At 40.1% G+C, this 22217-nt stretch overlaps 1 long non-coding RNA gene across 1 annotated transcript in view; it reads right to left on the reverse strand.

Annotated features, from left to right (window-relative positions):
* Nucleotides 1-22217, reverse strand: part of LOC115499033 — a 44400-nt gene that overhangs the window by 4759 nt on the left and 17424 nt on the right. Inside the window, exon 2 of the long non-coding RNA XR_003964056.1 lies at nt 20943-21054. This is a non-coding gene — a long non-coding RNA (uncharacterized LOC115499033). The remainder of the gene's footprint in view (nt 1-20942; nt 21055-22217) is intronic.

Below are 22217 nucleotides of genomic sequence, written 5' to 3' on the forward strand. Positions count from 1 at the left end.
AAAAGTTATTTGCACTTCCCTAACCAATGCTGGTCTAGTTAGTGGTTGAAGTGGGATTTGAACACAAGCCAGCTAATCCAGAAATGCATATTCTTTTACCAATACCCTATGCTATACCTTTCACATAGGCTTCATTTGGAATCCTGAACTAGAAAAAGGCAAGAAAGAAATAAAACACTGTCTCTCATATCTATGAAGATGATAAAAGATTTAGAAACTTTATCTGGGAAAACTTAATGGAAATGGGAACTGTTTTTCTTATGGCTAAGTTTATAAAGGCTATGAAATAATGTAACATCTTAAGAACTTTTTTAAAAAAAATTTTTTAAATGTTTTTATTTATTTTTGCGACAGAGAGAGACAGAACATGAGCAGGGGAGGGCCAGAGAGAAAGGGAGACACAGAATCGGAAGCAGGCTCCAGGCTCTGAGCTGTCAGCACAGAGCCCGATGCGGGGCTCAAACCCACAGACTGTGAGATCATGACCTGAGCCAAAGTCGGACGCTTAACCGGCGAGCCACCCAGGCGCCCCAACATCTTAAGAACTTTTAAGGGCCTTTTATTGAATGAAAATCATGAAAAGATTCAGACCCACTGGCAGAAGAGGCAAGGGACTGAACTGGAGCCAGAGGGAATCTACGTAGTCACAACAATCACCTCTCTTAACAGCAAAGGTACAACACAGGGACAGGTGTAGTGGATGGGTAACTTGTTTGTCTACTCTCAAGATCCCAGTTCATGTGGTCCTGACGGAACTGTGAATAATGATGCCACCCTCCTCCCAACTCAACAGTGGTCACGTTGACCAATGACTAATCAATATGCTTATTGCTCGGCTCATGGTGGATGGTTCCAAGATGAACAGGTGATATAAGCAGAGCTGGCTTGAGTGAAATAGAAACAGGAAACATATATTTAAGGATATTTAAATATATACACCCAGGCCACCAAAAAAAGGTGGGCAAGAAAGAGAAAGGCAGAAAACGAAACAGAAGTAGTATCAGCACATGGTTTTGCAGCGAATAGAAAACAGGATACCCAATAGTGCATGTTTTTTTGTTAGTCCAGCAATGCAAGTCTGAGTGGAGTCCTCCCTAGGAGTTTGCTGCTAGAGTAATCGGAATACCTCTTTTCCATTAGGATTGATAACCTGGCAACTGAAGCCAGCAGCATCCCTAAATTTCCAAGTCATGTGAGCCAATAAATTTCCTATATTGCCTGAGCATGATTTGTTCAGATTTCAGTTTTCCAACAAGAAGTCCTCAACCAATATATTAGCTCACTCTCAAGTCTATTGGAGCTCATTCTTCTGAGTCTATCTATATGAAATGCCCTGTCTGCAAAAGGAGGATGGCCAGTTGCCTCCTCTCGAGATGGGTCCCCTCTCACCAGAGATCCATGGTAAGTATAATGGAAAGAGAATGCAGGATAAGTGTGATTCTCACTTCATATTCTGGGAAGTACATTCATTGCTCCCACATTCCTTAAATATGATTCCAGAACACGTAGGTAAGAGGCATTTAAGTGATTTACAGTGTGTAACAGATAAAGCTATAATCCTTCCTCCTTTGTTACATGAGAAATGAAAAGTTGATTCCTTCTTACAATCATTCACACAAACCAGATTCTGGACCAAGTTGTCAGCCGTCGTGTGATCAGCCAAAACACTGGGCTTTTTAAACAGTCCTTTCTAAGCCTCGTCCAGTAGAGCCAATTTATCAATCAGGATGTGAGCTGGAAGCAAGGCTGTGACGAATAAAGACCGACTGCAGCCAAATTTCTGAGAGCCTTTGTAACTTGGGGCTTCAAGGGAGCAGAAAAAGGAGCTGAACTGAGTCTCTGATGCTCAGGTGTTTGGGGTCCATGGGGAAGGGGAGTAACATCAAGCCACAGTAAGAACGGCCACCATTTGTGGAGCTGCTTCTACATGCCAGGCAGGCTGCACGTTTTATCCCACTTGATCCCTGCAAGTATGCTGTGAAGGAGGTATTTTTAATCCACAGATATTCACATGGAGACACTGAGGCTCATAGAAAAAAGGTCTGCCCAAGGTTGCATAACAGCACATGGAGGATCCAGAAGTCAAGCTCAGTTCCAGCTTGTCCAGCAAGTGTTGGACACTTGTCCTGTGTGCTGCTCAAAAGCCTGTATTTTCCCTACACCATTATATGGCCAACTATGGTAGTGTTCGTTAAACAGCTTTGTATTTAAGACATTCCTTCAAGAACTGGACTTCTAGGCAAGCCCTCCGAAGGAATCAAACCACACCCACAATTATTACAGTATTGCTTGGTCTTCTCTTCTAAAAGAATCCTCTTCTAGAACAATTGTTTACTACCTTGAAATGTCGTCTTATAAAATCTCAGTTCAAAGGCTGTGTATGTCCCAGAAAATAGACAGCTTTCTTTTTTGTTTTTTGTTTTTGTTTTTTCTTTGCCACTGGCTTAACAGCACATTACTGTCACTCACAAGAAATGGCATCTTGATCTATGGTAAATCACATGATACACTCGTTTTGTATTCTAGCTCTTGCCCTAATTATATGTACCCTTAATTGAAATGTTTAGATGGTTGAGATGGAATCAGTTTATTAATTTTACAGCGTCCACAGATTTCCCCTCTCCCCTAGCCTGCCAAAGAGATCCTGTAATTAATTACTTGCCCAGTCTTTCTCTTCAGGAGACTTGAGAAAATAAAAGAATCCCTCTAATTATTTTGTACTGATTTGTGCTTCTGTAAACCTGACTCATCTCCAAGACAAAACCGCCTGGGACATAGCTTCTAGAGAGCTGCACAATAACACCTGTGAAAAGTTAGCAGGACACCAGGTACAGAAAGCACGTGTGCCTGGTGGCATGGCAAGGTGGGATGATTCCTGGAGCCACACCGTCCCTTATGTGCTCTTCACAGTGCTATCGGGGGATTACATGAAACAGTACACGTGAAAATTCTTTCTGAACTAGAAACACTGTGTAAAGGTGAGCTGTTACAACCAGGCGGTGTGTGCAATGGAGATTACCTTTTGCCGGGGGTAAGCATTTCAGCTTATATAACACTTTTCATTCCAGGAGCCCTGAGCCCTTGTAAATATTATCCCAAGAAATATCATTTGAAATAAAATGCACATAAACAAACAGAATCTAGCAAATGAAAGCATCCTTGATGATGAAACGATGAAGGTCTTCAATGAGAACATCAACATTTTGACATGCCAACACTCAAGGATGTCGCCACTATAGTCACAACACCTTCTGAGGGGAAAATCAATTCTCAACATGACTGTTTCCCGTCAGGGCTGTTTGGGTGAGCGGCGAGGAAGAGGGACACAGAAGGGCAAGACATTTTAAAAATATGAATTTTATTCCCATAGCAGTACATTGGAAAACTCAAATATAACTCCACAACTCTTTCAAGAGTTTCCTTTTTGTTTTCCGATGGTAAAGAGAGAGAGAGAAAATAAGCTGTCATTATCAGAATGATCAAACGCAGAGAGAAGAGAGGCAGAGGTAAGTAAAACACCAATTACAGTGCTGCCAATCTGTGTGAGTTGGGCCCCTTCCAAACAACAGTGCAAATGGATCTGAGGACACGGGGAAGGGGACGGAGGGGGTAGGGAAGAGAGAGCTGCCAAAATACAAGCCGGGGAGGCAGGAGGCGGATAGAAATCGCCCCCTGGTGCTCTGGCAACAGTTCAATCGGGCAGAGCCCTGTACATTCCCATGCACCAATTCCATTGTGTGTGTTCACTTGCGGATTTGGCTTCTGGCTTACTCTCTTTGTTTGGGTAGCTAGGCATGAAAAAGAATCATCTGCAACTAGAGCTCAACTTAATTCCCAATTCCTCTCTGGAAACTATCTGTTGGCATCGTGAAATGTTCTGTGTAAAAGGCCATGCTTCGGCTGGTCAAAAGAGGAATTTCAGACCCTCCATCAGGGTCTTTGTGGATAAAGGTAATTCTTGGGGATTGACAGAGGAGTTTGTACCTCTGGAATAAACTGTGCTGCCCCAGCACCTCACTGTTCTTGCCAATGACAAACAGGAACCCCTGACAATTTTTCCTCTCTCCTGGCAAATGGGATGATGGCACAGCTGTTTTCTCTCTATAAAAAGACAGTCACTCTTCTCTGTCCCTCCAGCTTATAACAAAAGGTCAACTTATGTTACTGATTGAACTACCATGTAGCATATGAAGAAACACAAAAGAAATTCACCAGGAGAGACGCTAAGATTTCTAATCATTTTATCCACATCCCCACACCTAAATCTGAGTGTGATGCTCACCAGGTTTTGAATGAATGTAGGAATAGAAATTTGGATGAAATATTGTATTACCTGCTGTTTTCAGAAATCTTCAGGCAGGGTATTTTTTTCCCCCAAACTTATTTATTCATGGCACCATTTTTCTAAGAACATCCTCTGAACACACTAGATTATAATTTTTTTAAGTTTAAACATTTTATTTATTTCTTTATTATTTTTAATTTACATCCAAGTTACTTAGCATATAGTGCAACAACGATTTCAGGAGTAGAATCCAGCGATTCATCCATGCAGGGTCATTTTAACCCCTGCCCTTTTTCCCCTTTGGGTCAGGGAAGCTACCTTATCATATTATAACTGCTTTGATTTGTACCAAGTCCCTGTCGGGTTCAAGACACATTCAGAATTTCTCTGTGAGACGTGTTAAAAACTGGAAGAAAGATTAAGTGAATGGATTTCTGGTAAACATGAAAGATTATACATGCAAATTTGTCTTTCCCTTCCCAAACTCTTCTAAAATAACAATAAAACATAAGAGAAAAAATAAAATATGAACCCACAAGAGAAGAAAAAAGGAGATGATAGCAGATTGTAAACAGTCACAGTATTTTGGGAATGGAAATCCAAGGAAAGGAAGGAAAGGGGGCACAGGAGGAGGAGTCAACCAGAAGCAAACCAGTTCATGCTCAGAATCCCCAGAGTCATGGGAATTAAGGATGCCAGGGTGCCTCCAATGGCAGACATGCTGAATGGGTTTGAACACAGGACAATCAATTGCAAGGTAACTAGAAAACTGGGACCTGTGCTCAGGTGATCAATTAAGTTTGTTTCAGTAAATTTGGAATTCACTTAATTAGAGGATAAAGTTAAAGTCATAATTAAATGCTCTACCCCAGAAGTGACAGATACTGCTCCTGCACGTAATATTAAGGTCAGAACTCGTCACATAGCTCCACCTAACAACAAAGAAGGCAGAACGTGTCGTTCAACTGTGTGTCTGGAAGGGGAAGAGTGTTAACAGCACAGCCACATGAATGACTGCCCCAGTGCCCAGGAGAAAATTTGTATACATTTTATTCCAGAGATGCAAGAACTAAGAGTCAGCATGGAAAGAAGATGGAGGAAAAACAATTAGACATAGGAGGAGAGCCAAGAAAGCAGGAGTCATGGGTGACCAGGAGGAAGGAGAGAGAGTGAAGAAGGAAGCAGGTGGTCAATGCAGAAGTTTCTGATAAAAGATGGACCATGCACAGGAAGGCAGACGGATTTAACACAAGAGGCACTTGAAGGCAGCACTCATTCCCTTGATGAATTTCTCAGGGTCACAATTACTGTCCCTCGGCCTAACTCTAACCCCACATCTAACCTTAATTATAATGATGCATACATAAGTCTGCCTTAGCCTGATATCACCGAACATTCTACATGTCTAATCAATTTGAAACCCCTTCCTCTGATTTCATTCTTAAAGGCAAACTTCTTATGATTCAGCTTTCTTTGAAGGTCTTCCTTCAGTAAGGGAATGTGTTAGTCATAGTAGAGCATTTCAGACCACAGGTCAACTCCATTGCTCAACGGGTAAATCCAAAAACCGGCATTCTGCTTTTATACATCAGTGGGATAAACTTGGTATATATGAATTTCTCACCAGATGGTTCCACCCTTGATATGCAAGTAAATGTATATTTACAGATGTAAATATACAAATGTAAGGCCTATGAGTCTTATGTATAATATCTGAATTTTTCTACAGTGAGCATTAAGAAGGAAAAATCCAGGGGTGCCTGGGTGGCTCTGGTTAAGCCTCCAACTTTGGCTCAGGTCATGATCTCGCAGTCCATGTGTTCAAGTCTCATGTTGGGCTCTGTGCTGACAGCTCAGAGCCTGGAGCCTGCTTCAGATTCTGTGTCTCCCTCTCTCTCTCTCTCTGCCCCTCCCCCACTCATGCTCGCTCGCTCGCTCTCTCTCTCTCTCTCAAAAATAAAAAGAAACATTAAAAAAAAAAAAGAATTTAAAGAAGGGAAAATCCAAGGAAACAAACTCCATGGCGTGCCTGGGTGGCTCAGTCAATTAAGCATCTGACTCTTGATTTTGGCTCAGATCATGATCTGAGGTCATATGATCGAGCCCCATGTCAGGCTCTGCACTGTTAACACGCAGCCTGCTTTGGACTCTCTCTCTCCCTCTCTCTCTGCCCCTCCCCTGCTCACATGCATTCACACACTTTCTCTCAAAATAAATAAATATTTTAAAAAATAAATAAAACAAACTCCATGTTGAAGGAAGAGGAAGGAGTTAAAAGAATTCAAAGGAGGGCAAAATCAGAATAACAGGGGATTAGGAAGTAACAGAAACAGGGAAAGAGATACCATGAACAGAGGCCGCAATTTCAGAAACCTAAAGAGCTTGGTGGCCTCCTTATTTTTGCTGAATTTAAAATAATTGTTTACTAGGGGCACCTGAGTGGATCAGTTGGTTAAGCGTCAGATTTCGACTCAGGTCATGATCTCATGGTTCATGAGTTCGAGCCCCACGTTAGGCTCTGTCCTGACAGTTCAGAGCCTGGAGCCTGCTTTGGATTCTGTGTCTCCCTCTCTCTCTCTGCCCCTCCCCACTCACACCGTGTCTCTCTCTCAAAAATAAACATTAAAAAATTTTTTTTAAAGAAATAAAACAATTGTTTACTAGGCTAGGAAGTACGCGATTTGGCAAAATCTAAGTTAAGGTATTTGATGGTGGAGTGAAAATACGAAACTGAATATGTACCAGAAGCCAACGAGATACTAGATTTTTCTACTTCTAAAAATAAGTATGCTGGGGTTGTTAAAGAAATTATAAAACCAGATTATATATTGCATGACAATAGTATAATAAATTACAACATTATATTATGATGGAATACAACTCAGTCACCAAAACAGATTGCTGGAGAGTATTCAATAGCACAGAAAAAAGATGGCCTCAATATAATGTACCATTGGAAAACAGCAGGGTTTTAAAATGTGTTCACATTCTCCTATGTTTATTGCAGCATTATTTACAATAGTCAAATTATGGGAACAACCCAAGTGTCCAAATTATGGAAACAACCCAAGAATCCATTGATAGGTACATAAAGAAGATGTGACACATAGAAATATATATATATATACATAGTATGTATATATGTATTATATATATATAAAATACATATACATATATATATAATGGAATATTACTCAGCCATAAAAAGAATGAAATCCTGCCATTTGTAACAAAATGGATGGATCTAGATGGTATAACACTAAGTGAAATAAATCAGAGAAAGACAAATACCATATGATTTTACTCATATGTGGGATTTAAGAAACAAAACAAGGGGAAAAAAGGGAACAAACTAAAAATCAGAATCACTACAGAAAACAGACAGATGGTTACCTGAGGGGAGGCACGTAGAGGGATGGGTGAAATAAGTGATGGGGATTAAGAGTTTATCAAGATGAGCACTGAGTAATGTATAGAATTGTTGAATCACTGTATGTTAACACTGTATGTTAATCACCTGAAACTAATATAACACTGTATGTTAACTACACTGGAATTAAAATAAAATAAATAATAAAATGTGTGTGCATTATTATACCAAGTTTGAAAAATAAAAAAGACTGGAAGATCTCAAAAATGAGTATAGAAGTGGTGGTGTGGTTATGGCTGATTTTTATTTTACTCTTTATACTTCCCTGTGATTTTCAAAATTTTCTATAATGAACTTAGAATTCTTTTAGATATTGTAAATTACTTTTATAGAGAAGCGTGTTTCCATTAGCAACTCTGTTTTTCAATTATTTTTGTTACTTATATTGGAATTAAAAACTCGTTACATATATTAAATGTAACATTTTTAAATGCTCAGGGTATATATGTTCCCGACTGCTTTTAAAATGAAATTGGAATTAGATGGAATAAGAGAATTGAGACTGGAAAAGCTCTCTGAGGGTGATGGCAAAGGCGTGAAACGCCCTATTTCACATATTGCAAAATACTCACCATACAAATGGTAATCTCGTGGACGTATTTTGCAGAATGCAATACAAATAAATTAAAACCTGACTTTAGATTCTCTCGTAGATTTTAATATACATGCAAAAAGTTTCCAAGTTTCAAATTGAGCTAAAAGTTTATTTTTACATTATATGAAAATGAAATAGGCAAATCGATATTGAATAAGATCATGGAGGAAATAGTCTACCTGCCTAAGAGAGTATGCTATTGTCATATAGTGGCAGCATCCTTCATAGACTTACAGTACATGTGTCAATTAACAATTAATAGTCTAAGTACAGTTCTAAGCTCCATTTAATGATAGAGAAGAAATGGAGAGAGACTCCCCCCATCTGACGGATTCTACTTTCTCTGCAATGACTCAGGCAAGATCATCTGAGAGTGAGGGGCCAGTGTGAAGTTCCAACGTCAAAGAAGGTGGAGAAGCATAAGGTGACTTTGCAGAGAATAGGACAGTGTGTCTACCAGAAAAACATTACATTGCCATGGCTTGAAGGTTGACTGTGGACTCACATTATTTCAGTGATACAAACTGAGTGGTCTCACTGAGCAAGCTGGACACATAGGATGCAAAGAGAAACAATTTTATTCTTCATCCCCAACTGCCTGTTTGAATCCTCTTGGGTCTACTACTCTTTCCAACCCTTCAGATGAGACATTAGAAAGTCTTTTTTTTTTAATTTTTTAAGTTTATTTATTTATTTTGAGGGAGAGAGAGCGGGGCAAGGGCAAAGAGAGAGATGGACAGAGAACCCCAAGCAGGCTCTGTGCCACCAGCTCTGTGCTGGTGCCACAGAGGGCTCAAACTCATGAACCATGAGAACCATGACCTGAGCCGAAATCCAGACCCTTAACTGACTAAGCCACCTAGACACCCCGAGGAAGGTCTTCTGACTGTGATCATTTCAGATAACAAGATGTCCTCTGGTCATTTCGTCCTCAAATCACAACCTCAATGTATTAATTAACATGCATGATAAAACTCCAAACTTCATTGCAAGCTCAGATATGCTTTAGACCAAAGGGCCTGCAGTGGTGACTGGGATATTCATCTCTATTTCCCCGTTAGTGCTACTTCTCCCTGACCTGCCACTCTGTTCCTCCACCATTTGACTACTACTGGGCCGTCCAGGGTGGGAGCAGAGACAACAGAAAGGTAGAAGGGGGGAAGGCCTTATTTGATGGACACAGATACAAGCTGGTGTAGTTTCCCTCTGGCTCTGACTGTTGTATCCAGATAACTAATTTATTCTTTCACGGGAGCATCCGCAGCCTCCTCAGAAGCTCCTGTGCTGCACCCTTCCAACCAGAATTCCTTGGTCTCAGATGGTGCCTCTCCTCTAGGCCCCCTACAATTCCCTTCTGCTTCTCTCTCCAGTGGAACCCCTGACCTCTTTTTGCTGAGGACACCTCACTGACTGCAGGAAGCCCTCTGGATCAAGATTCCTTTCTAAACAAACCACGCTCACATTCTCACCATCAGTTTCACATTTGGTCCCTGCAAAAAGGCAGCTTTGGCCTGGCATAGGCCAGAATGTGGTTATTTCCTAAATGCAGCCCTCTGCTGTGCTGACACACACTTCAGCCAGCCTCTCATTAAAGACTTTTTCCCCTAGGCATGAGTCTAATGTCTGTCTGTACCCCCCCCCCCAAGCTTCAAAAGATACCTATCAACAATGATTATGAAGCTCCCTCATGGCTAGGGGGGTAAGCATGAGGGAGTATGGGATAGGAAAAACTCACAGCTCAAGGTCAGTGAAAAATAAAGATCATAAAACCTGTTTTCATCCATCTTCTTTAGGAGTCATGCATAGGGAGGGGCCAGTAATTTGCTTTGGAATGTGATAGCATTTGGCATCCTTGGTCCTGGGGCCTCAGGGAAAACTGGAACAGAGGGCTCTATGTTAACTTTATCTTCCCTCTGTGCAATGTTTCTAATACTACTCAGCCTCCCAGTTGAAGAGCAAGATGGCTGGTTTCAAATTATGTCAAACAGGAATGATGAAAATAGAGTGGCAAGGGGACTTGGGTCCTGGCATGGGTGACTGAATTGATGCACCCTGGAATAAAAGCTGGATACGGAAAACAGTAAAGAAGGTCAGTGAACTAAAAGGCTCAGGAGGTTGGAGAGTGTAGAAGGCATGGTTGAGCAAACATTCTGGAAAGATACTTTTTGCAGTTGATTGGCTAAAGGGAATGAAGATGAGAAAGGGTTGAAGAGTTTGGGGTTTGCAGCCTGGCAGACTGGCCAGTGGTTACGGAACTGTTGGCAGGTGTAGAGTATTGCAGAGGTGAGCTGATTTTCAGGGCATAGTGATGAACTCCACCTTGAACAAGCTGAACTTGAGAGGACAATGAGACATCCAAGTGGAAACGTCACGGGAGGGCAGATGCTCAGAACAACAAGGTTCAAGATGTACCTTTCAGAGCCAGGACCAGAGGTATTATTGGGAGCCAGAGGACTCAACGACTTCCCCAAAGGAGAAACTAGAAGGCAGAATGCAAAGGTTGAGGACCACTAGGGAAATGTACCTTGTTAAAAGGAAGGGGTTTAAAGAGGACCTGTTAACAGAGAGGAAACAGAGCTCTCTGTCATCCAAGAGAAAGAGCTGCATGTGAGAGTCAAGCTAATCTGTTCTGAAGAGTACTTCATCCAAAAATACCTCTTCTTCCTCTTCCTTCCTAATTACCTTTATTGCCTGGTTATGCAGCTAAATCTCCTCCTACCTCTCAAGCTTGGTTTCCACATCCATAAAAGGAAGGTAATAATTGTATTTGCCTTTTAGAGCTGCGGTAAGGAGACAGTGAGGCAATGGGTGATATGCCTGGTGCAGAGTACAAACCCAACAAGCGTGAACTATCCTTATTATTGTCATGATTTGTCATATTTGCCTCTAATCAATGGTCACTCTTTTACAAGATAAGTATATCAAACTTATTTCCAGAGGGTTTGTGTTTTGTTTTGTTTTGTTTTGTTTTTGATTTTTTGCCTCCCACTTAGCTCTTCCCTTTGATAAAAATGGCACTGGGAAGAGAGACTAATTCAAACGCCGAGACAGCTAATAGTCTGGCACAGTTAAATAAATATGCTGTCATTGTAATACTGGTTTGATTTTCAAGTCCAAAGTTCAGAGGTCACTATTTTCTCTTAGGGACTATGCCTGTGGTTTAGAGACATTGCCACCAGCTGATTGATGCTTGCTGAATTACGACACTTGTTTACTGTATTAGTTTTCTATTGCTATCTAACAAATTACAACAAATTTAATGGCTTACAACAATATCCCTGTACTAGCTCACAGTTCTGTAGGTCTGAAATCTGGGCACAGCATGGTTAGTTTCTCTGCTCAGAGGCTCACAAGGCCGAAGTCAAAGTGTCAGGTACAGTTCTCATCTGGGATTCAGGGTGTTCTTACAGGCTCACTAGTTGCTGGTAGAATTCAGTTCTTTGTGGTTACAGGACTGAGGTCCTTGATTTCTCTCTAGTTGGTTGGCTGGGGATGTGTCTCAGTTTCTAGAAGCATATCCTTTCCTTTCGCAGGTCACTACATAGCTGTATGCTTTCTTCCAGGCCAGCAGGAATGTTTCTGTCTCCTAAAGGACTCACCTGATTAGAGCAGGCCCACCCAAATAATGTCCTTTTTGCCATATAACATACCATAATCAATAAATTGATATCACATCATACTCATATGCTCTTCCCACATTCAAAGAGGAAGAGATTATACAAAGGCAAGGATCGCTGGAGGTGAACTTAGAATTCTACATACCATATTTACCTAGGGAACAGCACTTATGTTTCAGGCACTGAACAAAGCATTGTGGGTACAAGGATAGATTAGATACTGCCTCTGAGTTGCTCATGCTCTAGCCCTACACTATCCAATACAGGAGCCCCTAGCCACATGTGGCTATTGAGCACTGAAAATGTGGCTAATCCAAATTATGAAGTGTCGTAGGTGTAAAATGCACACTGGATTTCAAAGAATTAGTACCCCCCCAAAATTGTGAAATATCTCATTAATACTCATATATTAATTACATATCAAAGTGATAATATTCAGGATATCTTGGTTTCAATGAACTACATTATTGAAATTAATTCCATCTTTTCTTATTCACTGTATTTTAGTGTCTACTTAAAAAAAAGTAACAAATGTAGCTCCCACTATTGGGCAGTTCTGGTCTAGACCAAAAAAAAAAACAACCAAAAACCCAAATAAAACCCCAAGCACTTCCACCCATACCAGATGTCATGAGAGGAGAAGCCAGTGGTGTTCTGGGTACAAAGGAGAGGTCAGCTTTGGGAATGACAGTGCGAACAGGAAAGGCTTTGACTGTGTGGTTTCCCATTCACAGCTGTAGACGAGGGAGAGTGTGCTTTGGCCCCAATCCCTTCCCAATATGTGGAAATTCTTTACATCGAGCTGCAAAGCAACTACTGCTAGTGACTTATTTATTTATTTATTTATTTATTTATTTATTTACTTATTTATTTTTACTTTTTTATTTTAGAAGACACAATTCAGAGTACGATTCTGAAACAAATACAAATGCCCAAATCTAAGCTAATGCTTTCCTAACAAACCTTTAACTGTTCTCCATCCACCTGGACCTTCTCCTTCTTTCACTTGGACCCCCACAGACAGAGCAACTCTCCCTCTGAGCTACTTTGTAGGGTCCGAAACTTCAAGGCTGTCATTGAGAGCAGCCAGTCTTCAAAAGTCCTCCCAGGCAGTGTTTCTCTGGTCTTTGATCTCACCAATAGAGGGCAGCTATTACCAGCTTAATTAGAGAGTAGTTAATACCTTCTTGGCCCTCCCAATTAGTTCAAAGAGCTCTCTTTGGCTTCCTTGACTTTTGACAAATCACTAAAAGAAATGTTGAAATGTGATCTGTAAAAATTTTTTTCTGTAATGGCTTCTTTTTCCAGCGGGAGATTCCCTTTCAGTAATCATTTTAGACTAGATCCCACTTCTCAAAAAGACCCATGTAAATAATGTTTACTTTTGAGACAAATAGTTTTATGTGTAAATAGTTAATACCTGTTATGAATATGCTTGCTATGCATTAGATGTTGTGCCAAGCATTTATATCATCTCATTTAATCTTTACAACTCAAAAAGTAATAATAGTAACAATTATTGAGGGCTTGCTACGTGCTAGGTACTTTTCTAATCTTTATTTGTGATGAAGTTAATTTCAGGATTAAGTGAAATAAAATATGGTAAGTGCTAAGAACAATGCCTGGCACTGGGAGATGTGCTGAGTAAATGTTAACTAATTTTTAATCCTCACAGAGATCCTGTCTCTTAAGTATTATTATTATTATTTCTATTTTACAGAGAAATAAACTGAAGCTTGAAGGGCTTAAATTTGTTGCTTTAGATCAGTTGTTAAACTTTAGTGGGCACCAGAATCAACTGGAGGGCTAATTAAAACAGATTGCTGAGGTCCACCCTTGAATTTCTGCTTTAGGGGCTCTGGGGTGGGAGCCAGGAATGTGCATTTCCAACAAGTTCCCCAGCGATGCCACGACACAGCTCAGGGACTGCCTTGCTCTGGATCATAGAGTTCAGAAAGACTTCACTCCAGCCATTCATGCTCTTTACCACAACTGAACACTCCCTCTTTGTCATCTTATATTAATGGAGCTTAAAGTATCTACAAATCAAGCTGATATCAGAACTTAGACAACTTCAAACAAATTATAAAATTATACACTTTAAAAATTTTATAATCTAACAACTGGTCAAAGGCAAGAAATTTAAGCCATCCAACAGTATAAAATGGTTGATTCACACTATATATTGAGAAATCCTGACCTAAACAGGGCATCAACTCCCTCTCTAAGAAGCATGCCATTCATAAATCCTCATGAGGCAGGGTCTTTTGCTCACTTCCAGCCACCACATATGCTGGCAAAGATGAGTAATATCTTTTCTAAATATACACAGAGACCTTCCCAGGCAAATTATGGCTTCTTACAGTGGAGGAATACACAACACCTTCACATTCAGGGTTTTCTCCAGGGAGGAAAAGACGGCGATGGGATTGAGAAGAATTCACAAAGGGTTTAGTCAGAATACCAATATTTCTGTTCTTTAAGAAAAAAAAGTAAAACAATTCTGGCAAAATGTTGAGGTTAAAGCTGGTTGATAAGTACACAGATGCTTATTGCATTATTCTCCACATTTTTCAGAATCTTTGGACTATTTTCCAAATCCATATTTTGAAAGGCCCTACGCTACTTTCTAGTTAGTAGGGAAAGCACACACAGGAAAACCAGACACAGCCCCACCTCCCATGATGACCACTGCCCTGTGAAGAAGGTGGTCCTGAATCAAACAATCATAGTGGGTACAGAGGTACAGACAGGGCTGTTATGCAAGACTAAGGTTCAGAGTATGAGGAAGGCTTTCAACTCTCATACTTGACCTAGACATAGAGTCCAGGAATGCTACTCTGAGGAAGTGGAAATTCAGCTCTGTGCTGAAGGACATGGAGGTGTTACCTAGGAGCAGGTGGGTTGCAGCTTGGAGAAAACTGTGTGGGGAAGGAGCAAGGAGTTTTCAAAGGAATGAAGGCATGTCTGCGGGTCTGCAGAAAGGTGAGCATGCAAAAAGGATGACATGAGATGAAGCTCCAAACATGGACGAAGGCCAGACTATATTGAGGACTTCAGATTTGATCAGTGCGTTGTCAGAATGTGACGATGGTCATTTGGAAATAGGCTGAAACTGTAAATATTAGAGCCTTGGCTATTAAGCATCTGTAGTATAACAAGTGGTATACTGGCAAACTGGCTCTCCCGGTTAAAAAAAAAAAGTCCCGGTTGGAGTGTTTGCCAGTTTCTGTGGTGTAGATACTCCCACCATGCCTGATTTCAAGCCATCCACATGATGTTACAGAACACGGAGTTGGGAAGAGATGTGTAGACAGGCTCTCATGAGCTGATACAAGCCATTGTATTATACCTCAGTTCTAGACAAACTAAATAGAAATGATACTGTGTACTCCGGTATTAGTGAGAAGCAAGCCGGTGTTGGTGGCAGACAGAATGCAACCCATTTTTTCACAGAGAATATAAAACGTTCTCTTATTTTATGAAGGAATTCACCAGACAAGTTTTGGATTTTGCCATTTGATGTAATCAAATCAGAACAAACTATGATTTCAATCTAACCTTGAGTTTATAAGCGTCATTCATCCTTTGTTCCCTTATGTGTAAAATGAAGAATCCCTTGAAGGGATAGAATCTTTATTTTATGAAATGAGGTCTTTTATAATCAAGATCTAATTTATGCTCATTAAGGGTTACAGCTTTCTTGTTTCATTGTCAGGGTATAGGGGAAGAAAAAATTAGCCATCTGCTTGCTAGTGGTTGCTGACTCATAAAATGAAATAGCCCCTCTTCTCTGTATGTCAGAGAATCACCACTGAGGCTGGTTAAGTGATTTCACTTTGCACTTTCAACACCTAGTCCTTAGCCTACTAAGAGGAGGCATCTAATAGATCAAATACCTATATAACTAAACAAGCATTCTTTTTTTTTAAAGTTTTATTTATTTATTTTGAGACAGACAGAGAGAGAGAGAGAGAGAGAGAGAGAGAAAGCCCGAGTAGGGCAGGGGCAGAGAGAGAGGGACAGAGAGAATCCAAAGCAGACCCTTTGCCATCAGTACAGAGCCTGATGCAGGGATAGATCCCATGAACTGTGAGATCATGACCTGAGCCAAGATCTAGTTGGACGCTTAACTGACTGAACCACCCACACCACCCCTGTAAGCATTCTTTATATCTACAATATATTCCATCAGAACATGGGATTCATTCTACAATTAAAATTTTAGACACCTGATTTTCTAGAGCCACTCTAGGTGATGGCCTACTGTGTATGAGGTCCTTGGATGCGCCTGACTTTCTGAAGAAGTTTAAAAGAAAAAAAATTCGGTGTTATCTCATGAATCCCAATTTGGTACACCATAGGTATTTTCAGTACTTTTCATAAACCAGATTGTTTAGAAAGTGAAATTTCCTGATTGTGAAGGTTTTTTTAAAGACTGCTCTGTAAGAGTGGTCTCCTTGACGGAGGATATAAGGCGGAACCCTCCAGTGTCATTGATGAGGCGCTACAATAATTTCCCTTGTAAAATATTCCTATATGATTCATTTATTGCATGAAATAAAAGTGAATGGTAGCACACGCTTGCATGGAATATCATTTGAAATCTCTCCAAGGACCTGTTATTACTTTAAAAACACCCCCATTACAATAATTTATCATGAAATCTTATTCATGCTTGCTTCAAGGGCTGTACTTGGAGCCCCAAAGAACCACCCAGGGGCATAGGCCATGGACTGGCCATATTGCTCTGGGAGATCTTCTAAATTTTTATTATGGACATGAATTTTCACACATACTCCAAATTAGGGAAAATAGTAGAATGAATTACCATGTACCCATCACCTAGCTTCAATAATTGTCAGTTCACGGCTGATCTTGTTTATCTTTACCCCCATCCCCTTCCCATTCATCCGACCCCACAATGAATTCCTGAGAGCTTTCAAAGGAAGTTAAGAATCTTATCCTGTGGCAATAACAACTACTCACATTCCCTACTGGAGACTAGACTTTCTTGTAACCTCACAGTAAAAGTACAGCTAATCAAAGAAGGAATGAACACATTTTCCAAGGCATTCTATTGACATGCTCAGGGTTTTTCATCAATCTTATGAAAGAGGGTGACATCTTCAGTTCAAATTAAAGTGACTCATCAAGCCAGAGGGGTGGGTCACTGAGGACATATGACACCTTCCAGTTTAACCAGCTTTTTGACTATGAACACCTGTATAGTCATCTTGCAATGAACCTCTTCCTGACCCATCTGTAGTGAAAGACTCTGTTTACCTGAACCCTACCAGTATAGAAAGAAATGGTTTCAATATTTACTGCAGGAATCCTCAATTTTTGGAGAGTTTGAATTTAAATCAAATTCAAAAGCAAGTTCATACCTTTACTTTAGAAGTAAAGCAAACCGTTGGAAAAAGCATTGAAGAGAAAGAGAGACTGATTCTTTCAAACAGGAATTCTGTATCTATCAATTTTTCTTCAATAATCAAGCAGGTCTCCAAAGATGTATGTATTAGGGTGTTGTTCACAATAGACTGAGTATTAGGAAAACATTGAACACAATTATCCAACAATAGAAGACTGTGTAAATAAATCATGGAACACCCACACAATGGAATATTATGAAGCCTTAAAGAATGATGGGTAAATATTTGTGATTTTAATAGTAACAAAAATGTTTTCTTTAAAAAATAAATTGTAAAAACAAAAGAAATGACAGGACAACCTACAGATGAAAAGACACTTAAGAGACATGTTAACCAACTGCAATATATTGTATCATCCTTATAAATTCAAGTGTGCACACACACACATACACAAAAGTTGGGGAAATTAAACAATGACCATATATTGAATGATACTATGGAAATTTTTATGATGATTTTTTAAATGTGATAATAGTATATTATTACTTATTAAGTTTTGTATTCAGAGATGAAATGTTATATCAATGGTGTTGTAAAGCTATAGATGAAACAAGAGTCACAAAGTTTGAGGGTTCATTATACTCTACTCTCTAGTTATGCACATATTTAAAACTATGCATTATAAAAAATATTTTAAGTTATAAAACAGGATATATTCTGTGATCCTATGCCTTAGTTTATTTTAGATATCTTTTCTCTTACTCTTCTACACTGAAACATGACTTAGCTTTTTAACACAGACATAACATACTTTTTGGAATAAATAATTTAACAACTTGAACTACTTTGTGTTAGACATTGATCACCCAAAATTTTCTGTTTTCCCACTGTTTCTAATATATCACTGAATATAATTGTTCATAAACTGTTAAAAATAACAATGTAAGACATTATTCTCTCAAACCAAAATTGTTGATCTTCTATTAACCTAAAGCCCTTACATCAGTTATGAACTCACTTTTCTCCCATGGCCTGGGAGCAATTCATGCCTGAAGCAAGCAAAGAGATAAACACAACTCTTTTGAAATCCTGGACTTATAAAGCTAGATCTTAATAAACAAAATAAGGAAGCAATTTCCTAACAGGTGAGTATAGAGAAAAAACAAAAACTTTATATAAATGATTTGGATAGCTTATTATTCTAGGGAAAATTTTGCCTACATTAGTAAGAAAATGTGATTTTTCCAGGTACTAGTTTTGCTTTTGCTCTGTTAGGGTGGCTAGATTTACTTTGGATACGGAAAAGTTAAGTCACCAAGAAACTACACTTTCAAAGTCCTACAAGAGGCATTTAAGCCCCAAGTGGGGCTTTTAGAAAGTGACTGTAAGCATACAAAATGGAATTAGGATAAATTAAATATGAAGTATTTATCAGTATAGAGCCTCTGTTGAATAGCACGTTATGCTACATAACTTGCTCCTACTTTTAAAAACTAAACTACAGCTCCTGTGTGCAGGGAAGAAAGCAGTTTGGAAATTGGATTTTTATGATTCTGCTTGTGTCCCCCAAGGCTCCACATTCTTTAGCTGACTAGGAAATTCTGCTTTGCTTCTAGTGTTGATCTCCCCTCCCTGGCTCTCTCAACTACAGGCCCTGAACCCAATTTTAGGTAATTAAATTCTGTCTCACTCAAGCTCCTGAGCCCGAGAACATCTTCTGTCCAGAGTACATCTTCACATCACCAGAGAGCGGGGTCTGCAATGGGCCTTACTGCCCTGTCCTGTTGCCACATGGGTGCAGGGAGCAGGTGGACTGTCCCCTGACCCCTTCTCCACTAGCATTTCAGGTCATGTGTTTTGGTCTTCAGATTGTTCCTGGGTCAACACCCAGAGAGAAGCCCTAAGTCTCAACCTTCTGACTATTCCTCTAGTAACTGCAGCCTGAGGGCTGGCTGCCTGCATAAGGGACCACCTGGAGCCACACTGCCCCCTGGTGGATGCTGTTCTCCTTAGGTGGGGGCTGAACACAATTCGGATTATGGGATATCCCTCAGTGGTGTGCTGACTGATAAGTTTTCAGGCATTTTACAAGTTGGACTGTTAAACACAGCCATTATTAAAATTTAAATTATATAAACATACAATTAATTTACATTAAAAGCAAAGGTCATAAATACACAAACTCATCACTTCTCAATAATCTTACTACATTTTACTATTGCCTGTGCTTGTGAGTTATTTACATCTTTTGTTATCTGGATGGTGGAAATTACTCCACTTATCAAATCATGGTTGAACTGTAACTACAGGTTGGCTATGGATACAAGAGTTCAGCAACAATCAGTGAAAACATTTAGTGAGAATCAATTGGCTATATGGAATTTAAAGGAGATTGTATGTTTTATTATTACTTATAAATTGTGTGCTACACAACCTTTGTATCAGTAAAACTTATAAATGGATATCATTTTGTTTTTTCCCCAGAGAGCTAACTATTAACCATTTTGAAGCATACTGCAGTAGCCTTTCCTCCCACTCAGGGCCAGTTCTATGGACTGATTAAATGCTGCCAGTTCTGTTACCTCCCATTACTAACTATGATCCAATAGAAGGTGGGACTCTCACATCCAACCCTCTCTTGTTTTATCTTGTCCAGGTTGAAGGACATCCACTGGCATAACACACCCAGCCTCTTCGGTTCCTTTACACATTGCCCCCACTCCCACCCTGGGAGGTGAACTGACTTAGCCTGCTTGGTGAGTTTAGAAGGAGAAAGAAGTCACACGTGGCCTAGCTCTTGCTTCTGTTCCTTTTCTTAGGGAATATCTACAGAAGGCATCTTTCTGCACAAGGGGAAGACTGCCATGTTCTGGTGTGGCCTCAGGGTGATGAGTAAGTTGGTCAACTGCTGGAGTTTGGTGTGAGAATCCCACCTGCTCACAGATAGAAGCTCAGCTCTATAAAGCGGCATTGATCAGTAATGAGGGCCATAAACTGACCTCCACTGATGACTCCCTTGTCTTATTTCTCCTGGTTCAAAAATTGAATGGGGGTCCTTTCCCATCAGCTTTTGCTCCTGGAGTCCCAGAATGCCTCATGGCTGCACCCATGTGTATTGGTATGCATAAGCCTTTTCTAAGATTTGAAAACTTGAATGGCAAATTTATTTGATTCCAATTCCTTTTATTACCATCATGTGTATGTGATAATAATAATGCTGACACACAATTGGGCACCTTTTACATGCCAGATATTGTGAGTACAAAGATAGACCCGGAAGAACAAGTCTTTTACTGACCTAGAGTGTTTAAGTAACTTTCTCCCAAGGTCACAAAGTGACCAAGCTGGTTGTCTGATTGCAAAGCCCTTGCTCCTTCCATGATACTTTGTCTTCCTTTTCTCTCTCTCTCCTCTCCTTCACCCATCTTTCTAATACCTTCCCTCATTTCCACATTTTCTAGCCCTTTGACACAGAAAACTAAGATGGCATTTGAAACCTCAGATTGCGGTATTTGTGTGTATATGTATGTATGTAGGTATGTATATATATATATATATATGTGTGTGTGTGTGTGTGTGTGTGTGTGTATATATGTATGTATATGTATATGTATGTATGTAAAATCCTAGAAAATCTTACCCCAACAGCTGGCCTCAAGAACTTTGGCAGCAAGCAGAAGGAAAATTGTGGCTGTCTTTTTAGTATCCTCCTCAGGTTTCTGATGAGGAATGTCCAGCATCTATTCAAGGTCCTGGGGGAAGAAGTCACAAAGAAAATCATGTGTGACAGAGACCATAAGACTTCATCAAGCTAGGGTCTGTCCAGGCTTGACCTGGGGTGGGCTCTATGTGGAAAATGTAGCCTTTCCTTAAATGGAGTGTTTGCTGTTACTTCCAAATTAAGGTTTCTTTCCCTGGAGTCAATAGTTGTGTAATAGGTTCAGGGATTGAGCAAACAGTTTAAAAATTACTTGAGGAATGATTGAGAAAAGCAGGGGAATACACACACACACACACACACACACATTCTCAATGGCGGTAATAACACCCTCAAGAGGGTGAAAATTGGTTCTTGGGGGTTCTCTTTAAATATAAATCACAGGGGCGCCTGGGTGGCGCAGTCGGTTAAGTGTCCGACTTCAGCCAGGTCACGATCTCACGGTCCGTGAGTTCGAGCCCCGCGTCAGGCTCTGGGCTGATGGCTCAGAGCCTGGAGCCTGTTTCCAATTCTGTGTCTCCCTCTCTCTCTGCCCCTCCCCTGTTCATGCTCTGTCTCTCTCTGCCCCAAAAATAAATAAACGTTGAAAAAAAAAATTAAAAATAAATAAATAAATAAATATAAATCACAGAAAATACCTATCTACATGCAGTACCTAACAAATACACAGTACATCTATGGTATTAACGTGTCATAGAAGGGATATCAAGAAAAACATGTTTAAAAAGTCTCCTTAGGGGAGCGACATTTTTTTCAATGGCTGAAAAGCACTGATGTATATAGAGCCTAGCAGAGTATGTGACGCAAGGTAGATATTCAATACGTGTGAATTGTAGTTGTTACTATCATGGTTAGTTGTTACTATGATTGTCCTACAAACTCACTAGAGAACTATGCTGTCCCATCATGGTCAAGGTGGAGAGGCGTGTGTACTGTGGCAAGATCCCAGATGAAGTTAGCTTAGGGTGGATCCTGAATAAGCTAGAGGTCCAGGGTTCCAGAAAATAAGCAGATTTTTGCACACCACTAGAGGACCTCTGGATGCCCCAAAACATCTGTTGAAGTGTTCAAATCCAAAGAACAAGGCATGGCGCAGATGACTGTAGGAAGTGTACAGGCTATCACAATGCCCATTTAATCTTCTGGGGAAAGGAAATGCTCCCAAATTCCAATTCTTCCTGGCCACGTACTCCACCA

Source organism: Lynx canadensis, chromosome D4 (assembly GCF_007474595.2).
Source record: "Lynx canadensis isolate LIC74 chromosome D4, mLynCan4.pri.v2, whole genome shotgun sequence".
Taxonomy (NCBI): domain Eukaryota; kingdom Metazoa; phylum Chordata; class Mammalia; order Carnivora; family Felidae; genus Lynx; species Lynx canadensis.